Source organism: Rhipicephalus sanguineus, chromosome 2, assembly GCF_013339695.2.
Source record: "Rhipicephalus sanguineus isolate Rsan-2018 chromosome 2, BIME_Rsan_1.4, whole genome shotgun sequence".
Classification (NCBI taxonomy): domain Eukaryota; kingdom Metazoa; phylum Arthropoda; class Arachnida; order Ixodida; family Ixodidae; genus Rhipicephalus; species Rhipicephalus sanguineus.
The window spans coordinates 220,341,189-220,364,568 of NC_051177.1; the positions used below are offsets into that span (position 1 = coordinate 220,341,189).

At 44.3% G+C, this 23,380-nt stretch overlaps 1 protein-coding gene across 2 annotated transcripts in view; it reads left to right on the forward strand.

The window, feature by feature from the left end:
• The window catches only part of LOC119384102 (FMRFamide receptor), a 915,010-nt gene that overhangs the window by 173,514 nt on the left and 718,116 nt on the right, over nt 1-23,380 (forward strand). For both annotated transcript variants that reach the window (XM_037652394.2, XM_037652395.2), the window contains exon 2: nt 9,970-10,020. The gene's annotated coding sequence lies outside the window, so the exon portion shown is untranslated. The remainder of the gene's footprint in view (nt 1-9,969; nt 10,021-23,380) is intronic.

The following is a 23,380-nucleotide window of genomic DNA, read 5'->3' on the forward strand; positions in this document are numbered from 1 at the left end:
CGTTGGCTCTGCTCCAAGAATTTTTCATCTCTTCAGCCTTGCATCTTCCCCCGAACACATGTCTTATTTACACTCGCTTGTAGCAATTTGAAAAGGGTTAAGTAAAATATCTATATTAACCTTATTATTATTATTATTATTATTATTATTGTTGATTGGATGCTTCTATTTACCGCCCAGCATTTCCCCTGCCTCGTTTCACGATGTCATGTCTTCTATTGAACTTGTGATATCTTCTCATAGTGGGCACAGAATTATTGTTCTTGGGGATTTCAATGCACCTGGAATTGACTGGAGCACGCTTACCTTTTCTCATTACAATCATTTCACAGAGAAAAAGTGCAGCCTGCTCTTGGACTTTCTGGCGTTTAACTCCCTAGTGCAACATAATTCAGTCGTCAATTCCAGTGGCAACGTCTTAGACCTGTGTGTGTCAAACGATCAACCCCTTGAAGTTTCCCGCTCCAACATCTCTCTTGTACGTCCGGACAAATTCCACCCACCACTTAACGTAAGATTATCTGCATCAGCCGAAACAACGAGCTACAGCAGTTACGTAAACAAATCTCCAAGATTTGCGTTCAAGCGAGGTGATTACACGGGCCTCTATCATCACTTGTCCACCGTTGAGTGGTCACAGGTTACTGACAAACCTAATGTTGATGACCAGGTTGATCGGTTTACGGAGCTTGTACTCAGCAGCATGCTTAATTTTATTCCCCAGTATACACCTAAACAACGTAAATATCCCCACTGGTTCTCATCTGAACTTATCAGTGCACTGAAGCATAAAGATCACGCACACAGGAAATCTAAATGTTCTCCATCCAGCGAGTGGAAGGAAGAGTTCAGCTTTTTTCGAACTCTCTCTAAACGCCTATATAAACGGGATCATAGTTCGTACATTCAATTCTTAGAAAAAAGCGCCTCTGACAGGCCGGCTGAGTTTTGGAAGTATGTGCGTAAACGGTCTAGCAAAAGCGGAGAGTCCTTCAGACTACTAGACTCAAATGGGGTAGAAGTGCATGCCGTCGCTGACTGTTTTGCCACACATTTCTCATCCGTTTATAAGGCCTCAGACTCCAGCACTGATATTAGACAACAGCCCAAGGCAGTTAGCTCATCCAGTGCTTTGTCGCTGGATGAAAATCTTATCTGCGAATGCATTAAGTGCTTAAAACCATCCTTATCATGTGGCCCAGATGGCATCCCCTCCGCCATACTAAAAGCATATGGTACTATATTTGTCCCAGTACTGACTACGATATTTAATAACTGCCTGGACACTTCCACATTTCCTAGCATGTGGAAAACTGCTCGTGTTTTCCCAGTATTTAAGTCGGGCTCTAAGACAGATGTTTCTAATTATCGCCCGATTTCTCTACTATGTGCCACATCAAAGATCTTCGAACTGGCTCTTCACAAAATATTGTCTTTTAGTGTGAAAAACTCACTGATTCCAAATCAACATGGTTTTCTTGCTGGCCGCTCAACTACCACAAATCTTGCTAGTTTCATGACGCAGATCTCCACACCTATTTCTCAGAGAGGACAGGTTGACGTAATCTACTGTGACCTGAGCAAGGCTTTTGACGTAGTCAGCCACACACTGATTATGGTTAAACTTGCGAACTTTGACGTTGACTTGTCGATTGTGAATCTCTTGCACAGCTATCTGCTCAATAGATCTTGTTATGTTGCCGTAAATGGCCAAACCTCTTCTTTGTATAAAGTGACTAGTGGGGTCCCTCAAGGGTCGGAATTAGGCCCACTCCTATTTTTAATTTACGTTAATGATGTTTCTTTTGCCATTCGTAATTCTTCTTTCCTCTTGTATGCCGATGACATCAAGATATTTAAGGAAATTCATTCAGTTAACGACTGTCGCTTGTTGCAGTCAGATTTGTGTTCTTTTTCCGAATGGTGCAACGGTAATAACCTTTCTCTAAATACCGCAAAGACAAAATTCATGTCTATCACTCGCAAAACATCTAGCGTGTCATTTCAATACTTTGTCAATTCTGTGCCGTTATGCAAGGTTTATGAAATCAGTGATCTTGGTGTTGTTGTTGACAGCGCGTTAAACTTTTCTTCTCACGTTAAGCGTGCTGCTATGCGGGGCCTTCGTTCTCTCGGATGTGTTTGTAGAATATCTCGAGAATTCAGGTCTCCCATGGCCCTACACAAATTGTACACGGCAATATGTCTTCCGCAACTTGAGTATGCGTCCGTGATATGGAATGGCATTGCTCAATCCAGCGGTAACACCATTGAACGAGTCCAGAAAAAATTCCTCAGCATATATAACCATCGCTTTGCTAAAAATGACTCTGGATCTCGTTCAAATACTGCTGAGTCATTATCACTGCCATCACTTCACTGCCGACGAAATCGTTCTGATCTCTTATTTCTCTACAAGCTAGTCCACGGTTTCATATCCTGCCCTGTTCTTCTCAATTGTGTTAATTTTCGAATTCCGCGTAAGTTAACCAGAGAGAACAGACCGTTTCATGTACCCGCCTGCTTCTTCCAACACTCTACCGTTCACAGAATACAAAGTCTTTATAATATTAATTTTCTTGATCTTGACGTTTTTCATAGTCCACAATCACTGTTTTTATCCGAGCTTTGCACTGTTTTGACATAGTATGGCACAGTGTACAAAGTCTTCCCTTCTCCGTCTTTCCGCATAGTTGTATATGTGCAATCTAATTTTTTATTCCCCTTCAATATTTCTCATATTGTCTTATTTTACTCCTCCCCTTTAGTGTTCATTTCTCTTTGTCTACGTGTTTTTGCTCTTTTTATTTCTGAAGACTGTCTGTATTGTATTGTTTATTTTTATTGATTTTATTTTTGCGTGCGCCTGCACAAAGACCTCACGGTTGTTCCTGGGCACGTTAAATAAATAAATGATTGATTGATTGATTATTATTATTATTAGCAGTAGTAGTAGTAGTATACAGCGAAATTTTGGCATTAGGTTTCAAAATTGCACTGCATCTCCTAGTGCTGCAATTTTTAATGCGAAACAACATTCCGCTCGATCGTTAAGCTGGTTAGTGCCGTAACGTTGGCAGCTTGGTGAATAGACTTATTACGAGGAAGCACAGCACAGCTAAGTGTATTGAAACGACGCGTCATGGCATAGAATATGAGCGCCAAGCTGCAATACCTACAAGACCCGGGATTTGGGTGAAATATCACTTCTCGTTAGCACAGAGACGTGCGTGTTTCCGCCTGTAAATGTTTCTGCGGTGCACGTACTGAATTAGAAGCATGGTGCACTAAGAGGGGAAACATACACTTTGCCGTAGAACCTACGTTCAGTAAATGTTTGTCATCGGGCGTACTTGTAAAAAACTCGTAGGTGTTTCCCAGCCAATGAGACTCCTTTATTCTATTGGACATATCACTGAGCCTCATTCTTTCCTGACAATATTGTTGAATTATTCTGGTATGGGTCGCGGAATGCTTAGGCTTCTAAGACGTGATATTTTGAACGACAAAGCAGAGCCTGTCAGAGCGGTTGTGCTGCTCTTATAAAACAAGAGAATGCGCATAAAGCGGCTGTGTGCACTATATTGGAGGGTTCTAGTGATGTTGTCAATTTTCTAATACTTGACCTACAAAGGGAATGTGCGTATGAGAAGCCTACCCTCGGAAAGGCTAAAAAGCGCACCGTCGTTACACAAGTATCAGAGAATGTTTACCTACTTGTGCCATGGATCACATCGGGCATTTTGTTAGCTTTAAAGAAAAGAAAACACTGGACGAGCGCTGCTCTATACTGAAGATCTTACTCAATAAAAAATACGTATGCACACACAACGCAAGCCACATCACGTTCGTTGCGAAATTTAACGGTCAGGAGAAAGCTAAGTGACTTTAAATAACGTTTGTCGGAAGGCTGGTTGATGATGCACAAGGCAAACAGATCGTCTTGGTTTTTCAGCTCTGCGTGCATCTGTGCGTAATAGCTGAACGTGCAGTGTTCCTTTGCGTTTGCCCAATTACGTCTTCGCATTCGCCTCGCGCATTGGAGGTCCAAGATTTATCGTTTATTGTTTTTCTTTTTTGCGGCAAACTTGCTTATTTTGTGCTTTTTCACTTCTTGTTATCGTCATGTATATATGCTATGTTAATAACAAAACGTCAGTTGATAGTCTGCGCTTGTCCCTGTATTTCTCACCGTCCTTGTATTCTTCCGCGCAGTGTAGCAATATAATGAATCGCCAACTTGCCCAATCGTCCACTTTGACTATAAGAGTGTCTCAGAGTGCGAACCAATTCCAGATTTGTTATTTGAATCGCGTCATTTTTATGGTCAACCTGCTGTTATTCAAGGACTAGACTTGCGGCTTCAGGTTTGGCTCTACCAACAATAACAGTCCTTTTTAACAGGGGGTTCGCATCCACATTCATGGTGCTGTAGCGCAAGAACACCATGTGGTGCCTTTTTTAAAACTTGGCTACAGTGCTCTGTCAGCCGTTAATTCGTGCATCATCCTGCTTTCCCGGTCTAATATCGGTCGCAAGTGAACGGGTTGTGATAGTTGACAGCAAGTTTACCAGACGGAAATTGGTTTCAAAAAGCGTGAAAGCTGCTTCCCAGCAGCAAGAGCAGGCGCTGCCAGCGTTCTGCCTCAGTGAGACGAAAGGCTGCACCCGAGAGCAGCGGCGGTGCAACCTCATCACCTTCTTGTTGAGCTACTCGTCTGCCGGTGTTTTCGCTCTGTTATTTTTTATCTTGCTTCTATGAGGCGACCTTCTTAGGAAGCGTAAATAATGAGGTTACCCTCACGCTATAGCTGTTGTTCTATATAAATATGATTGCCGTGTATCTTGTTGCAGTCAATTGGCCAAAGCCCTCTGCCGAAGGAGCAAGTGGCGCTGCATATTCCAAAGTAATCCAGTAACACCAATCGCATTCGTTCGGGTTTGGTGACGGAGCGGTCTAAATCCCCGACTGCATTTATAACGAAAGGGTTTGCAGCTGAAGCACGGTAGTGCTGAAGGAAAAGCTTAAAAGCGAGGAACGGAAAGCAAAGAGGGACGACACGAGCGCTCTTTGCTTTCCGTTCCTCGCTTTTAAACCTTTCCTTCAGCACTACCGCGCTTGCGCTGCAAACCCTTTCAATATGCATTTTAACCAACTAGCCCATATAGCCGTTCTTCTTCAATGCATTCATAACGACGGCGACCCACGCTAGATGGCATGATACTTTCGCTTCAACCACAAAGTAATGTCTGCGCTAACTGGCCGCTCCTTGAACCTTAAAGGCGAGGAACGGAAGCAGTGGCAGCGCAACAGCTGGACGCATTTACCTATGTTATGTCCCAGTTCAGACTCATCGTTATGGGGGAACGTGTATTTTTATTTTTATTGCGCTCTGTCCCGGAAATCCAAGCGCGGACTAAAATTTGCGCCCCACGCATGCCTTACCACATTTCCCAAATGAACCTCTCTTCGCATACAGCTTCGCCAGGAAGCGAGTCGCCTGTGACGGACGCATGAAGCGGAAATTGCAAACCGAACTATATTAGAAAGGGCGAGAGGAGCACCGCCACCATTTTCTTAGGGCGTGTCTGCGTATTCCGCCATAAGCAGCGTTTACTCTGAGGACTGTCGAACTACGAAAGCTTGCGTCAATGCCCAGAACCTGCTGTTACCGCTGTTTATACGCCGTGATAAGGAAAGGCCCCGGGTTTCGAACCTACCGGGGTCTTCCTCCTTGTCTCAGTTTTTGGGAAACATTTCCAAAACGGCCCCAATAGAGCAAATGCACGCTACAAGCTGGTGCTGCCAATGTTCACATAAACTTGACGTATCCGCGCAAACTTGACTAACCAGCGAAGATGTTGAAAGCAATGACAAACGGCATCGTGAAATGAATGTACTGTCTTGGAGGCGTCGGCGCTTGAGCGCAGTTTTTGGCTTATTACTGCTGGGTGTTGCCTCGCCTGACGCCTGCACTCGGCTTACCAACAATAAAAGTCTGATGTAAAGGGGGTTCGCATCCACGTTCTTGGCAACGTAGCGCAATAACACCATCTGGTGGCTTTGTCTTTAACTTGGTTATTCCGCTCTCTTAGCCGTCAATTTGAAAGTAATTCTGTTTGCCTGATGTAGCACCGGTCGCAGGACAACGGTGCCTATCTTGACTCATGCACTTGGCAACCTCGTTCAAAAGGAATTGTAAAACATTTGTAGCTTGACAAGTACCAACCTAATTATCAAAATATCAACGAGGCATAGGTAGGTGCGTTTAAATGACATCTAACTGCGATATTTGCAGCAACTTACTGAATGCGAGACCATTGTTTCCAGTTAATAGAGAAAGCCCGTGAAATGGGTAAAATGACATGTGGCTCAACTGCAGCGCGAATCGGGAAGCAGCGCCCTCCAAAAGGCACACGGCGAGGTTGCCAGTATCAAGGAAAATTTGTAGAAAGAAAAAAAAGGGTCGCCCTATCTCGAGATACTATACTTCACGGCCGAAGAAGCGCGCGTTGCTTTGGTCGTATGCGCCGGGCCATGATCAGAACAGCGCTGCAGCCACGTTATCAATGAGAGCAGTCCGTGGTGAGATATGGATTGAATAGTGCAGTCGAGCGGAAGGAATTTCCGTGCGACGAACGTTGTTGGCGCTCGTGCCATACCCACGCCAAAGTGTGGAGCTCCGTCTTAGGCAGCGGAGAGGAGGTAAAACGGTTGCTTCCAGTAAGCATATTTGACAACGCTGCTTTCTTTCGCGGGTGGGAGCGTAACCTCGTGTTATTTTCCACATTCTCCAAGCTTGTTTTATTAACCGGAAAAAAAAAGATTCAGAATAAATTTTTACGTAGTTGAAAATAGCGCAGTTAGACGTCATTTGAACTGCCTACATATGCTTCATTGAGATTGTGATAATTAGATATAAGTACTTGTCGAGTTAGAAAATAAATATCACTAAATAATTGAAACTGCTAAGCGAAAAAAAAAGGTAGTGGGTAATACAGTGTACTGGGAACAATGTATACTAGGCCTGCTCTGCGTAACGCAGTTTCTTTTCTTTTTGAATCTTGCTGCGCGACAGTTGGGAGGCCCTGTGTATGCGGCCTCCACAAAGTGGCGAAACGAACCCAGTTGCACTCTGTGTGCCCGAATGAGCGTAGGCCAGAGATGTGCGCAGGTAGCGCGTCTAGCGGGGCCCCTAAATCACTCGTGGGAAACGCCATGCCACTCACGCCAGCGCTGTTCTAAATTCGGCCCACTCGCTGCTCCGCGGCCAGCCTCTGGGGCGCGCACTGGAGCACGGAGCCACTACTCTAACCGAATCATCGTTGCGGGTCTCACTTTCTTTTTACAAGCGCTCGTGGGAATTCACCGCAGGCGCTGACAAAAACATTGGACACCATGATCCTTGAACGCGCAAATTTATTTCGCATCTAGATTCAGATGTTGGCCGACTCTGTTCATCCAAGTAAACAGATTTCTAGGCATACTGAGAAGAAACTACTGTGCCGATAGTCGACATCATTTTAGTGAACCAGCAGTCTCAATACGAGAAGCACCCGTATTACTGCATAAAACTTGCGCCAATTGGATATGATAGATTGAAGAAATTCGTGCTCTTTTTTTTGTAGCCCCGTGGCAATGACTAGTCGCAAGAAGGATCGATCTTGTACAGGGACTTCTCCATATCGTTTGCTTCATACTCTAAGAGAGACCTAGGCGATCGCCTAACAACTCCAGAATTAATGGCTTCGTTATTCAAAAGAGACGGTCAGTTCTGCCAAGGTGTCACCAGCAATTTAAGAATGAACATCGCATTGTCAATGAGCAGGCAAAATCATCGATGGGTTTACAGCTTGCAGGCTTCAGAGCGCCCGATGATGAATTTTTCTTGTGTTTTGGGTGACTCCATTGTGTTTGGGTGACTCCATTTGGGTGACTCCATTGGGTGACTCCATTGGCGCAGGATATCGCCAATGGCCTTACTCTATTAGCGCAGGTAAGCTGATTATCTAAATAGTGTATAATTGTTGAGGTTTTACGTCCCAAAACCACGATATGATTATGAGAGACGCCGTAGTGCAGGTCTCCAGAAATTTCGACCACCTGAGGTTTTTTAACGTGCACCTAAACCTAGGCACACGGGCCTAAAGAATTTTGGCCTCCAACGAAAACGCGGCCGCCGACGCCGGGATTTGATCCGATTAGCTAAATAGGGCAAGACAGCTTAGGTTTGAAATAATACAGGAAAGTGATCACTCACACCATAGAAAAAGAGAACCGAGCTTTGGAATCGAGCGATAGCTTCTCCAAAAGTGCGGAGAGTTGGGCTTGTTGGTTGTACATGATTAGGAAAAAACATCGCGAAAACCACAGGACACACAGGAAGGGAACGTACACACTAAAGGGTGTTGTGAAAAACTTCAGGAACGTTCGCTATGTGTGCTACCTGCCGACAAGGAGGGTGGCTTTACCGTACTACCTGTACGAGTGTACAATGGTAAGGCGCGCAGCAAGCAGTTGACGCTGCCTTTGTTCAGCACGATGTGTCACTGAAAAAATTACAAGCTAAAGCTACAGAAATCTGTAGAAATCTGAATCTTGATAACCTGCGTCGTAATGTGGCAAGCAGTCCAAAGGACTGTTTGTAATTATTTTCAGTGCCAAAACACACAAGGTGGATTTACCATTTAGAGCTATAGTGTCCAAGAATGGCTCTTGGCAAAAATGTATCGCATCATTCTTGCAAAAACAATTCAACATTCTAAATGTTAATGACCCCTCTTTAGTCAAAAGATGTAAGGAAGTGTTGCAATTTGTGACGAGCTGTGGCAAAGGTCTGATGCCCTTTTCAATAGATATTAAGAACCTGTTGATTCACTACCGAATGACTTGTTACACTGTGTGGAGAATGCCATTCAAGAATTTGGTGCCACAGCGTTTCAGAACACTTCGTGCCTTGCTGGGAGTGCGTTTTTAGAATTGTTCAGCTTTTACTTAACGTCAACTTTTATTGTTTGGAATGACCAGCCCCATCTTCAAAAGACAGGAGTGTGCATCGGTTCGAGTATTGCGCCAGTGTTAAGTGCCTTGGTTTTAGCGCAACTCGACCGGCTCGTATGTGATGCCTTACATTCCACAAGAGCAGTAAAGTAGCTTCCTTGGGCGCCGACACACCGAGAACAATGCGATGTCCATGCTCAAAGTCAGCGGGTGTTACCTATCTCAAAAGTTATGTGAAAACCCGTCGGACGGGGGCATCACAGTCGAAACAGCGACCTTTCAGATTTCTATTGAGCTTTGGGAACATGAATAAGTCTGCCGGGCGCCCGTCAGGGCTGCATCATGACTGAATCAGCCCTGATTTGAGGCCGGTAGGCTTCTTCTTGTTCCCAAAGCTTAAAAGAACCCTGAGAGGTCACCGCTTCGACTGTGTTCCCCTCGTCTAACGGGTTTTCACATAACTTTTGAGATAGGTCCCGCCAGCTGACTTTGAGTATGGAAATCGCGTTTTACTCGGTGTATCAGACCGAAGGAAACTATTTTTACGAGTTTAAATAATATGCGCTGATGGGATCGATAAATTCTTTTTTACCAGACCCAGTCTCATTACTGGAAGGAGAGAGCCTGTATATCGCGTATTGATGCTATTCAATGTCGAATTCGTTGCCGTTGACTAAAGCTCTCATTTGTGACATATATGATCATTGCATGAAACTCCATGAAGAAATGCAGAATAGATGCGTAATTGTGCTCACGTATAGAGCAGGTGTCATGAAATAATATGCACGAATGCTGGTGTTTTCCCAAGCATAAACAATCTGCAGTGTCACAGAAGCGGTGAACATGAAGAGCCACAGAAGGCACATGCTTTAAGCTGTTATATGATGCGGACATGCTATGCAACTGAGCAGCTGAAATTGCACGCTTGACGTTATTGCGAATCCTCATCAGCTGTGTTTGTGTCACAGGTGGCCGCCACGTCCAGTGCAACAACGTCCATTTGATGGCATGGAAGAAAGGTGAGACGCAAGCTGCGCGACGCCGTGTGCAACCATTGTATGTTGCCAAGACATTACGATGCATATTCAGTCTCACACGGCTGATTCGCAAGTTAATGACCATGTGAAGCTATCCTTTGTATGTTTTGTCAATATGTCGATCACAATGAATGCGGTAATTGGGAGAATTGCGGTTGGAAGACTTGAAGCTTGGACGATTTGGTGAAAATCTCCATCTATTTAGGCGGCCTTGGCATCGTATACAGTGTTAGAAAACAGGACAGCACAAGCAGAGGCACAGAGCGCTGGCCTCATTGTCTCTGCTTGTCTTGCACCGTTTCCTGATCTTGCATGCGCTGTTAATGCCACCACAAGGGAGAATCGCGACCCTGAACACTCGTATGAGTGTAGATACGATGACCTATCTCACGCACTGCAGCTTTATAATGTCCAGCCCACCTGCTTCCGTGTCACACAGCTGTAGTGGGCCAAGCTGTGTATATCGCAGCCACAGATCTCTCGACCAGGGGGTCCTCCGTCTGCCCTGCCGCTTTATATCACGCATTGGCTGCGTAAATACCTCGGTACCTCCCGCGCACGGTGCCCTCGCTAGCGATAAGTAGGCCCACAACGCATCCTCTTTTGTTGTGATTTTTGTGGCTTGCTGCCAAAAAGTCGTACTCGTCATTGCAAGGGCGAACGTTTCATTCTCGCGTTGGTGAAGTCTCATCTTGATGTTTGTTAAGAACCCACTTGGGTTAACAATAATGCGGGCGGCGCATAGAGTGAGAGAGAGAGAAGCAAGGAAAGACAGGGAGGTTAGCCAGACGTACGTCCGGATTGCTACCCTGCACTGGGAGAAGGGATAAGAGGGCGAAAAGAGACAGGGGAAGAGAAGAGAAGAGGAATGGGCGGCATCACAAGCACACTTGGGAGAACACATCCAGTGTACAGATGGTCGCTCAGATTCTTTGATTGCAGGTACTTCAGTAGCGCTTTAGTTGCCCCCTGCGCTCTCGAAGCACATGTTGAAAGTCCTAGAACCTTGTCTACAGAAAATGGTCTGGTGTCCAGTTGGTCCAAGAGCATCCGGAGAGGGCATCGCTGGCCGTCATAACGAGCGCAGCTGCACATGACGTGTTCGATTGTCTCTTCGGTTCCGCAGGAGTCGCATGTAAAGGATTCTGCCATACCGATGAGAAAGCTGACACCTATGGAAGCTGGTAGATGACCAAAAGGTGCGTGTAAGATTTCGAGCTAGCAAATAAAGTTGTCTTGCCGCATCAGTACTTGATAGAGGTATCGGAACCACTCTCGTTCCTGCATGGGCTGAGCGTACTGCATCGCCGGCTAATTGATTCCCAGTTATACCGGCATGACCTGGTAGCCACTGATATATAATATCATGTCCTCTTGCTCGATCTTGATGGTGACAGTTTCTTATTTCAAGCACCATTTTTGATTGCAGAAATTACACTTGTAGCGTCAAACTTCGGCAACGGAAATAAATTACACCAAATCGACCGTAACCCATATTTCTCGGAATGAAGCGACTATTCCATTCGAATATCACATCGGTAATCACAGCTTGGTGACAGTGGGCGCATTTAAGTATTTCGGTCTCACAATTACGCAAAATTTAAAGTGACATACAAATTGATACTGTTTGTTCTAAAGCTTCACAGAAGTTATACTTTCTCAGAAAAAAACTACAGGGCGCAAGAATGGACGTGAGACTTCTTGCTTTTAAAACATTTATACGACCAATACTTGAATATGCTAGTATTGTCTGGAGTCCCCACCAGAAAGTCTTGGTAAATAAACTAGAAAGAATACAATGGCTTGCGGCTTGCTTTATATGCTCAAAATATAGGAAGACTGATTCACTCACAGAAATGCTACAATTTTGTGGTCTAGAGATACTTGAAAAACGCAGACTTAAACATAGATTAAAGTTTGTTTTTCAAATATTGGAAGGTGATTTTAAAATTAACAGAAATGACTACATACAAATACCTGGGAAACAAACCGAGAGGGCGAGTGCTGCAGCCATACTTTGCGCGAACGAAGATGTACCAGCATTCATTCTTCCCTGAAGTGATTGAGGCGTGGAATCTATTACCGGGTGACGTAGTACATACGAATGATATTAACAAATATATGCACTCACTTGATCTACACTTTTGTGATTTGTCATAAAAATGATCCAGATTGTTCTATATTATTATGTGATTTAAAATGTCGTTTTGTTTTTGTTGGTTGTAAGAGAGTACTTCTAATGTTGTATAAATGTATGTCTCAGCTTGTATTTTTTTGTAAGTTGTATAAGTATATACCTACTTTATTTATACCAAGTGTTGTACCATCCAGTAATGACCCTGAAGTGAGGGTTGACAGTATTTCAAATAAATAAATAATAAAATAAATAAATAAATAAATAAATAAAAACTGCAATCTCTGAAGTGCTGCCTTCGAATCGCAGAATATGACCCATTTAATAGTAATGTCCGGGGTTTAACGTCCCGAAACCACGACATGATTTTGAGAGACGCCGTAGTGGAGGGCTCCGGAAATTTCGACCACCGGTGGTTGTTTAACTTCCACCTAAATCTATGTACACCAGCATTTCTATGTACACGGGCCTCAAACATTTTCGCCTTCGATGTATGACCCATTTGCATGGACGCTCTTGAACGATATATTGTAAAGCGGCTCTGACAGCAGCAATTTCTGATGCCGTAGACGTCATTACATGCGACAATTTAAATTTAATTGTCATTGCTGCAGCCGCAACTACAGCTGCACCTGATGAGCTGTTGGGCGATACCGACCCATCAGTAATGATCTGAGTTCGGTCCGAGTATTTCTCATGTAATAATAGCAGTGTCGCTTGCTGTAATGCTATTCTTGAGTGGTATTTATTCTTTCTTATACCCGCAATTTGAAGGCGCGCCTATGGCTGGTTGAGGCGCCACAAGAGACATGCAATAGTTGTAGCTGGCGTATATCCTCATGAAATGCTGTTTACGTGCTTGAGCATAGTGTCTGAAAACGTAGTACGATGTCTTTCGGAGGGTAGAAGGGCCAAGTGGTGGTCGGAGACACGCGAGGTATGTCGGGTGTGCACTCTGAGGCAAACGACAACGGTACATGTCGTGACTGGATGGTCCTTTGCAATCAAAATTGTAGCGTAGGTAGAAGCGCATCGGGGCAGTCCTGGACAAATACGCAGTGCCTGACCCTGAAAACTCTCCAATGAGCGGATATTGTTTTTGCAAGCACTCAACAACACTGACAAGCTGTAGCGCAGTAGTCCCAGAAATAGGGCCCTGTAAAACTGTAGCATGGAGCCTACAGATGTTCGCCATGATTTGCCGCACATGAATCTCAATATATGCACTATAAATAACCGTCTCTTCTTCAAGTACGCGCACTGGGGGCTCCACGAAAGACTTCTGTCAATCATGATGCCCAGGAAAGGTTGCGTCCGTGCATATTTGACGATCTGCCCATTGATGTATACAGAGTATGGCGTGATTGGTTTGCGCGTGAACGCAATCAACGGGCGCTTCTCGATTGATATAGACGAATCTTTTGAAGGTAGGCTGTTCTCAGGCACCTATTATCCAGAGCAACATTGAGGGGAAATGCAAATTGGAACATGGACGGCAATAATTTGAGGCCCCAGCGAGCCCCACGTACAAGAACCGGCTTGATGTCGACATTTCCTCTTTCGCGTAAATTATGACACGTCGTTAGCATTTCAAACATTGCTTTACCGGATATTTTTCTCAAGCCTGAACGTCGCGTCCTGTTAGTACTCATCGACTTCGGATATGTTTTTTTTTTCGCTTTAACAGCCATAGTTAAACACAATATCTACCGCCTTCATCACGTCATAAATTTTTCCACAAGCGAATGACATGTTGTGTGTTGCCCTGACTGCCTCATGTGTCCATTTTTGTATTTCTAACGTCTTCATTGTGAACCCCGCCAATTAGGTGAGTTTCATCTCTTTCTAAGCTTTATTTCTAGTACACTGTGCTCTTTCTCGTGTTCTCCTACTTATATGAAGGATCCTACTTCTTTGGCTTCTTTAATTGCCATTTGTTTGTTCCCTGCTTCGACTATATCGTGGTTTTCTAAGAATCTAGTTTGCTCTATTTAAGTTCAGCTTACGTGCGGCTTTTTGCAACCATCTACCAGACATGACAGGAGGCATTGTGCCATACTTACCTCGGAATTCTGCCGCCAAGTTAGATTCTACCAGGAATTCCTCAAGGTCCGTTGCTCTACTCCGCGGGACGATCGCCGCCAGAAGCAGCTGTAGGCCGATTGGGTGAGGGTAGCTAACGAGCGTGCGGAACTCTTGTAGAGAGTGAAACTGCGTGAGCTTCAATAATGCAAGAGGAAGAGTATTTCTGCTACTACACCACAAAATCATCTATTGGTCCTCGGAAGAGCTGTTGTAGATTTCTTTTATTATTTATTTTTTTATTAGGTACCTCCTTCGCCATAAGGCGAAGGTACAGCAGCGAGGGTACAGTACATATAATCAAGCACACATATAATCATAAATATAATCATAAAGCATAATATAGTCATAAAGCATGGAAAAAATCGTCATTTGAACAAATACAGACAGTTTCCGGTGGCAGAGTGTTCCCCTCTCTTATAGTGCGAACAAAGAAAGTGTAGCGAAAAGCGTCACCCCTAAAAGTAATATAACGTATTTTTAAGTGGTGATCTCGTCCTTGAGAAACATAGTTGGGTGGTTGAAAATACAATTGCCTGATGATCCGTGTTCTCGAATGAAAAATGCTATGAAGGAATTTTAATCCGAGGCATCGACGACGGTCTTCAAGAAGATGCCAATTTAATGTTTTTTTGCTCTCTGTCATACTAAGCATCCTGTCACAATTTCCAAGGACAAATCGAACTGCTCTATTCTGCACTTTTTCAAGTTTATCTACAAGTTCCTTAGTATATGGGTCCCAGCAGACGCGCGCATACTGCAGTATACAGCGCACACGTGTAAAATACAGCTGCTCCCTAAGTTTCTGTGGTAAACTACTGAAGTTACGTTTCAGAAAACTCAATGTTCCTACAGCCTTGTTCCTAACGTAAGTGACATGTTTATTTCACCTCAAATCAGCAGTGAAAAATACACCCAGGTATTTATATTCTGTGACTTGTTGAAGATTAGCGTTATTAATCGTATAATGATTGCTGCAGTGCGAGAGTTTTCTGGTAAAGGTGACGTAGACACTTCTTTTTCACATTCAACGACATTTTCCATTTTTCACACCATGCGGAAATTAAATCTAAATCGTTTTGCAGTGCTCGTTCGTCAAAATCGCTATTGATGACCCTATACATTATACAGTCGTCTGCAAATATTCTAAATGATGATGTGATACCCAAACTGATGTAATTTATGAATAACAAAAATAAAAGCGTACCTAACACTGATCCCTGTGGTACACCAGAGGTCACACAAACATATTTAGAGGAACAACGGTTGAGAGCTACAGACATCTGCCTTGAGCGAAGATACTCAGCTATCCAAGCAATAACCCTATCATCCAATCTGTAATGTCGAAGTTTAGCGATCAGGAGATTATGCGTAAAAACGTCGAAAGCTTTTCTGAAATTCAGAAATATACAGTCAACACTTTGCTGCTTGTCGACAGCTCAGACAAGGTCATGAGTAAATTCTGCCAATTGCGTCGTACAAGAAAAACCCTGCCGGAAGCCATGCTGACTAGGATGAAGAAGGTTATTGGCAACAAGCTGAGACATGATGCTGCTATAAATCACATGTTCCATAACTTTGCATACAATGCTAGTTAAAGATACTGGCCTATGATTCTCAACTCTGTCTCTCTGTCCACTTTTATGAATTGGCACCATGCGGGCCAGCTTTCAGTCGCCAGGAACAATGCTGTCATTTAAGGAATTTTGAAATAAACGACATAAATATAAACACAGAGTGCCCGAGCAGTTAATAAGAAACGATGCCGGGATATTGTCCGGACCACTCGCTTTCGTGTGTTTCAAGCCTTGCAATAATCTCTCGACTCCCGTCGCACTAAAGGCAACATCAGACATTTCGTCGACTTGGGCAGAAAAATCAACAGTTCTAACTACACTAGTATCTGAAAGATTAGACTGAAATACCGATGAAAAGTAATTAACAAAAATTTCGACCTTACTTGGAGCATCATTAATAATTCTGTCGGACCAGTGCAATGGTGGAAGTGTCATCCTTACCGTTTATTTTCAAAATTCCTTCGGATCGTCTACCAGCCTCTGGCCTAAGTTAGCGAAGTATGTTTGTTTGGCCGATCCAGCGAGCTCTCTAAAGCTACGTTTTAGCTCAACTAGCTGTATGCAGCGACTATCCGATTTCTCAGTCTAGCTGAACCGATAGATTCTTCTGATTTTTCGTAATGAACAACTGAGTTGCCTGTTAAACCACGGTTTATCTTTTCAACTTTTGGAAGAGAGTGTTCGAAGGGGAACAAATGTATCTCGCAGTTCAAAAAGCTTCTTTTTAAGTACACCCCGTAACTCTTAGATGATAGTGATTGCAGAACCTCGCCTTATCATTAATATTTATTGAAGTCTAACCTGAATGCCAATAGACGTTTCGAGTCTGCCCCACGGTATCACTAAATTATACGACGACGGCTTGGTGGGCTGTTTGGTATCGCACCTTAGAAACATCACAGCGCACACAAACGCGCAAAAAAAGAAGAGAAAAAAAAAACAAGAGACAGAGCTGAACTACATCTGATACTTTATTTTGAAGGAGCAACATGTATAGGCGCCGAACCAGCCAATTACAACGCTCTCAAAGCCAAACACCAATAAAATATAAGACTAGCAATATGACTCTCTGCAATGGGAAGGCACAGCGAAACTAAGACAGTGGACAAGAACACGCAACACACACGAGCGCTGTTGCGTGTTCGTGTCCATTGTCTCAGTTGCGCTGTGCCTTCCCATTGCTATGAACGAACTCGCCCAGATGAAAGTCTAACTGTAATGACTGTCTGCCTATTGCATATCGCTGTTCAAATAATCAACCTCCTTTTTTGATAGCGTCACGGAAGGAACGCCCAGGCTCTTTATCACGATATTCCTTAAGCGGCTATCACTTCATGATTCAGCTTGTCCTTCTCTTTCTTGATCGACGAACAGAACACTGCCCGGAAAGCGGTTCACAGGCACAACTTCTACAACGTAAAGACAAGTGGCCTGAAACAACAATCCCGCAAGTTTATTTTGCTCTCTGAGCCTTTCGTTCACACGCATCACTAGACCAGTCCCTGAAGAAGGGCGCTCACACTGAATTTTACATTTGATTGCTAGTATCAAGGCATCTAATAATCAAACTAACGCTTCTAATGCTATCCAGCCATTGGTAATTATTGTGTGAAGAAGAAACAAGGACCTATAATTTCAGATAAGCAAGAGTATCTCGTAATAATGGCAGAGAGAATGTTCTAAGAAAAAGACGTTAAGAGCCATAAAATAGAACGTCAAGGCGTTAAAAGTTACACCATCGGCAGTTGGGCAACGAGTTGTCAACCTTTCGTTAAGACAGTATCTTGGTATATAAGATAGACCGTAACTTCAAGAAGGCAAAATCGCTTACTCTAGACTTTTTTCCTTTTTCTCACAGGAGACACATATTAACTAAATTCATTTTCGAGCAATTGTTGCAGAAAAAGGCACCCGGCAAATCGCTGTATATAGTTGCTTGAAGAACTGCTTAGCCTCACTGAGTTTTTCTGACCCTTTTCGGATGCGTAATTTTGAGGCGCTAGCCTAATTTCTCTCAGAGGAGCACGTCGGCGGACGTAAAGCTTTTACTATGGATATTGAAGACCTTTATAACTGCTTGCCGTATTAATGGTGGTTAACGTGCGTTAAATACTTCATTAATGAACAAGACCAGGAAATGTTTTTGTGCTGATAATTGTGCTGTTTCTAAGGGGACTTTTCCAGAAATCCTTCCCATCTGTTTGAAGTCCTGCGCTTTACCTGTGTACTACTTCTTGTGTTCCGTCAATCGCGCAGTTCCCTACCGTTCTAATATATATATATAGGTACCGCTGTAATCATGACCTACCAAACTATCCCAAGCCGCCACTCTTCTAAAACGTAATCAAGATCTCAAAATTCCTTGACAATTTTTCCCACTCGTAAACAGGAATTCCATGGACGCCGACTTCGTTGCTTGCAATATTTTGACAACTATTTTGCACGTCGGGTCTTCAATAGAAGCGATTGACCAAGTTTCGGTCAATTCTGCCAACTTACACGGATAATTGATTAAAGGAATCTTAGATCTAAAATGGAAGTGCGACCTCAGGCAAACAAACCGATGCTCCTTTCATTCCAAGCTTGTCAAACCTAGCATCGCCAATATGTGCTTGCTCAATGAAGTGCTGCCCACACTGATCGTCGGTTACTTTTCTCAAGCAAATCGACTGTCTAGAGGAGGCAGGGTTCCCAGAGGCTGTTCTGGTTTCGGTAGAGGAAAAAGTCTTGAAGTAGTGGCAAAACCGCCATCTTAAGGGAGAGCCGCCTCAGGAGAACGTCAAGCTATCCGTTATTTCCTACGTGCATCGCGTGCCTCATAAATTCAAGAAATTCGCTCAGCCTGCTGATGGTCTTCTCTGCTCCGTTAGAGCTTTCTAGACTCTGCAGGATGACTAAACATTGTCCCCGCAGAGCTCCGGCCTGCATCACAAATCACAAAAATAAGCACGTTGGCTATCGGACTGGAGTTGTCTACGAAATTCCCTTGTCGTGCACTGGGAAATGCATGGGCCAAACCGAGAAATCGCTGAATGATAGACCGCACAACAAGGTTAGGCATGGGAGAGAGGAGAACCTAGCAAATCATTTGCGTAGATTGAGTTGAGTTGAGTTGAGTTTATTTACCACGTACAGTTGTACAGTAAGTGGCAGGGACAGGGGAAAAAAGCTGTATAAAAACAGCTTGACAAAGCCCCACATCCCCATGTTCACTGTGACAACAAAACGGCAAATTGTCAGTGTATTCAAAATTTCCGCGTCTGATCTGTTGTCGCCAGAAGATACGATAAATGTGTGAAGTTAAGAGAATAATCGATAAGTGCGTTAGTGCGGCACGCATTCTATGATCACCTGAAGAGTTGTTCTACTTGAATGCGACTGACGATATGTGAGAGTGCTTGGTATATATATATATAATGTGGTCTTTTCTCAATAAAGCTTGTTAGAATGAAGGAATAAAGACGTTTCGAATGAAAAAAAAGAAACTTTGTCAGAAGCGGTGCCCCGTGTGTGTCTCCCTCTGACCGTTGTCGTCGTCGAAACACTTCAAGTTGTGACTGAAGTGCGCGGTGATTGTTGCGATGTGCTCTTCATCGTATTAAGAAGTTGAAATACCTCCAGCCACAAATTCTTGGAGGAAATCCGACGTTTCGAGACCGGCTTGGTCTCTTCTTCCGGGGTGACTGTGCTGATCAGGGAGGCTTCGTCGCAGTTTGTTTTTGGCTCCGCCTTTCTCTTTCCCTCACGTTCCGGAGGCCGTGCACGTAGATCGGAGGCATTGTTCCGAGAGACCGGTTCACCTGCGAATGTGAACCGGTCCCTCGGAACAATGCCTCCGACCTACGTGCTCCTGAGGCACCTGAGGCAGCTTTCCGTTGCGTCAGAGAGTAATTTTTTGCTTTTTTTTCGCATGCATCCGAAAAGGCGCCCCGTGGCGCTGCTTCCGGCGCCGTCTTGGATTTCTTCTGCTTCAACTTATGCGCTATGCCATGCGACCCGCCGCGCTGGTCGTACTGTGCCGCTGTATTGTTGTTGGGAAGTCTCACATGTGCTGCGCTGTGAAGGCGTGCATTTATCGCCTCTTTTTGATGAATTACCTTGGCTTGGATTGCGGCAGCAGTGCTAAAATAAACGCATACATTGCGATTACGATACGATAAGTCCTGTCGCCTGAACGTCAAGGCTACGAGTAATGAATTCGCTTTACATTGTGAGCTTGCCTGGCGGGCCCAATCGGAAGTATGTACGCCGGATAGCGGATTACGGTAGCGTTGGCACATCGTGCTACAGGGCCGTCTGCACAACTAGTATGCACGAGAGAAAAGTGTATACAATATGCGTTATTTCTTTCGTTATGTGCATACTAGTTACGCAGACGACCCTGTGCATCCAGCAGTAAGATGACACCTGTTTCTTTTTTTCTTTATTTTTTTGCTGATGCTTTATCAACCGAATAATTGCAATTAAATAATTATTCAAAAATTTGGAGAGCTATAAGTCCTCTGCACAAAGCACTACTGCAAAAAAAAAATTCAACTCCAGAGCTTGTCAAATGGGTGCCGCGGTGCTACAGTTGACCTGCCGAGGGGGGGCCGAGCCCCTCCTTAAATAATAGAGGTGGGGTCAGGCCTCCCCGGCCCCCGCCCTCACTTTAAGCCCTGGTTGTGGGGCTAATGTCGTACCAACTAGTCCCCCAACGCACTTTACTTGTATGGCTACAATCTTTTGATTCGTTAAGCTCTGTTTACTGAAAAATAATTATGCCTTTGCAAGCTAAGCAAGGCTGGTAAAAATCTTGGTTTGTTATAATGCACGCCGTCTAGAAGATTGGTGCGTACCCAAATGCAGAACCAATTACAAAACTGGAGTGTTACAATGTGAACTGCCTACACTTCGGAACCGGATATTAAAGAAAAATTATATGACATACCTGGTACATTAGCAAAATAACTGCTTTTAGTGCAGTGATGTGATATGGCGACTGCCGTTTTTTATGTCTGCTTGATTATCCCCTGTCTAGCGGCGGCGTTCGAAGACTAATATGTTTTTGTCCCAGTAGGCTGCATTCCGCTAGCTGCATCCTTTTATGCGACCCTGTGTGCTATGGGATGGAGGCACCGGAACTTGTTCTCACAGCTTTCACCTTTCGTCTTCGTAACTTTTTTTCTTGTAGCGGAATCAAATCTCCAGTTTTCAAGAATATCCTGAGTATCGTCTTCGCGTCGAAGCTTGGGCACGTTGGTGAAACATTGGAGGGAACACAGCTCAAAAGAAGACGGGTACAACGGTGGCGACGCGTACGCAGCGCTCGCTTACGGCACTTTGTTCATAGGTCGGAAAGGATGAGCATGCATTCCACTGGCACGCGCCACAACCAGGAAAAATGACGAATAAGTTTTTTCTTGATGCGGCGCACAATACAAAAAGGGTGCGTCATTCATGTACTGTTTAGATATGAAATTTCGTGAGATGAAGGTGCTATTGAAGGAGTACTGACGTGCGCGCTATCGCACTTTATGATAAAATCTGCCTCGATGATTTTACTTGACAACTGTGAGTTATGCTTAGTCAGCACCTGGCTTTTTCCAAAGGCGCACAGCCGCAATCTCGGCGGTGGATGCCCACGTGGCCTTGAACCGCCTTGTACACATTGTTATGGTGCTCTCTTAGACAGTCATTTAAGCACCTGCCGGAAGACAGATGAATCACGTATACCACTCTAGCTGCACAGGGCACGAACTGCTTACCGTGTTTTACAGAACAGCCGTTACTGCGGCCAGTTGAAGCAAACTTGCAAAGCTTCGACAACTTTTCCCGTGTGAAGAACACTACCGTAACGCGAGCATGCTGCCCTGCCCTCTTGAGTTTGTGGCACAGATCGTGTATGTACGGAATTACTGCGTTTTTTTTTTTCAACAGGCGCATCTGGTACGCGGCCGTTTTCACCACGCTTGATTTGCTTGAAAAGCTTTTCCGCAACAGCTGAAACCAAAGCCTTCGTATACCCGGCAGGTAAAAAGCGACTAACCTGGGAGTCGCAACTTTTTTGCATAGAATGCGGACACCACCTTCTGCGGGCATGTGAATAAAGTGTTGTGTGTGTGTCGCCTTCCTTGTACCCGCCTTCTTTTGCGCTGTGCTCCCTCCACTGAATGTCGTGCTTGCGAACACAATCATATGCAGATAAATGATGAGCATGCGACGGTGGCAGTATGAACGAATAAGCTGGACACAGCAAGACCGAAGAAAGCCCGTGAAACATGAATCGGTCAGTACCGCTCAAGTGAGAGTTATGGTTACCTGCATTTACGCTGCCGCTTCCGGACTCAGAAAAGAGAAAAACATTTTTGAGGATCGTAGCGATGGCCGTCGCTATAGAGCCATCTTTAAATTATGCAAGGGTTCCGCAAACCAGGATGGCGCCACTGGCTTCGCTTAGGCTCCGCTTAAAGGACGAGTCAAAGCCGGCCGACCAAAAAATGCGGAATAAGCCGTGCACGCGAAATACGCGAAGAATATTGAATGCGGCTCTCGAGAGGTGGGCACTGCCAACAAACACAGCGTGCAAAAGCAGTGCCACACAAAGTGCAGAAAAACAGGCGGCTGTCGGGGTGCGCATAAGCAGGCGCACTCGTCGAATATAGAAGCGTGACGATGCGCAAGACGAATGGTCCTGCGGCTGAGCACGTGCCCTTCCCGGCGGCATATTGAACCGCCGGCCGCTCTCATTATACCGCCGATGAGGGCGTCACTCCCTGCGTTCTCCTTTTAGCGAAAGAGCCGTGTTCTGTCTCTCTCTCTCTCTTTCTGTATATATATATATATATATATATATATATATATATATATATATATATATATATAATTGCAGGGAATAACTTCTTGGACGCCGGTAAATATGATGAATAAAAAAGACAACACACGTCGAAAAACAGAATGGTTTCTTTACGTGTCGGCGTGTCCCACGGCCGAAACGTAAAGAAACCATTCTGTTTTTCGACGTGTGTCTGTCTTCTTTTTCACACACACACACACACACACACACATATATATATATATATATATATATATATATATATATCTATCTATATATATATATATATATATATATATATATATATATATATATATATATATATATATATATATATATTGTCGACTACTGCTTTATAAATAAATTGGCCGCCATCCCGCCCTGCGAACGTGAATGTTCAGCGAAGCTGTATCAAACACCACAGATGCTGATGGGAGGGGGGGGGGTATGTTTCATTCTTACTTTAGAGCAATGGTAGTGGTAGTGATAACCGCTTTGTGGCCGCTCTGGTAGACCGGGATTGGTTCCTCGACAATTTTCAGCTAGACGAATCTGTTCCTTTTCCACAGCATTGCATTCATCCATGGCAGTCTTAGAATGAACTGAATGCGTTCCGAGACAGGTCTCGCTTTTATATATGAAAGCAGGAAGCACACGCGGGGAAAAGCAAGGGCCATTTGACGTCATTCGAAGCCGTCCTGTGAAGTGCAAAGCAGCTGCAACCTAATGTTTACC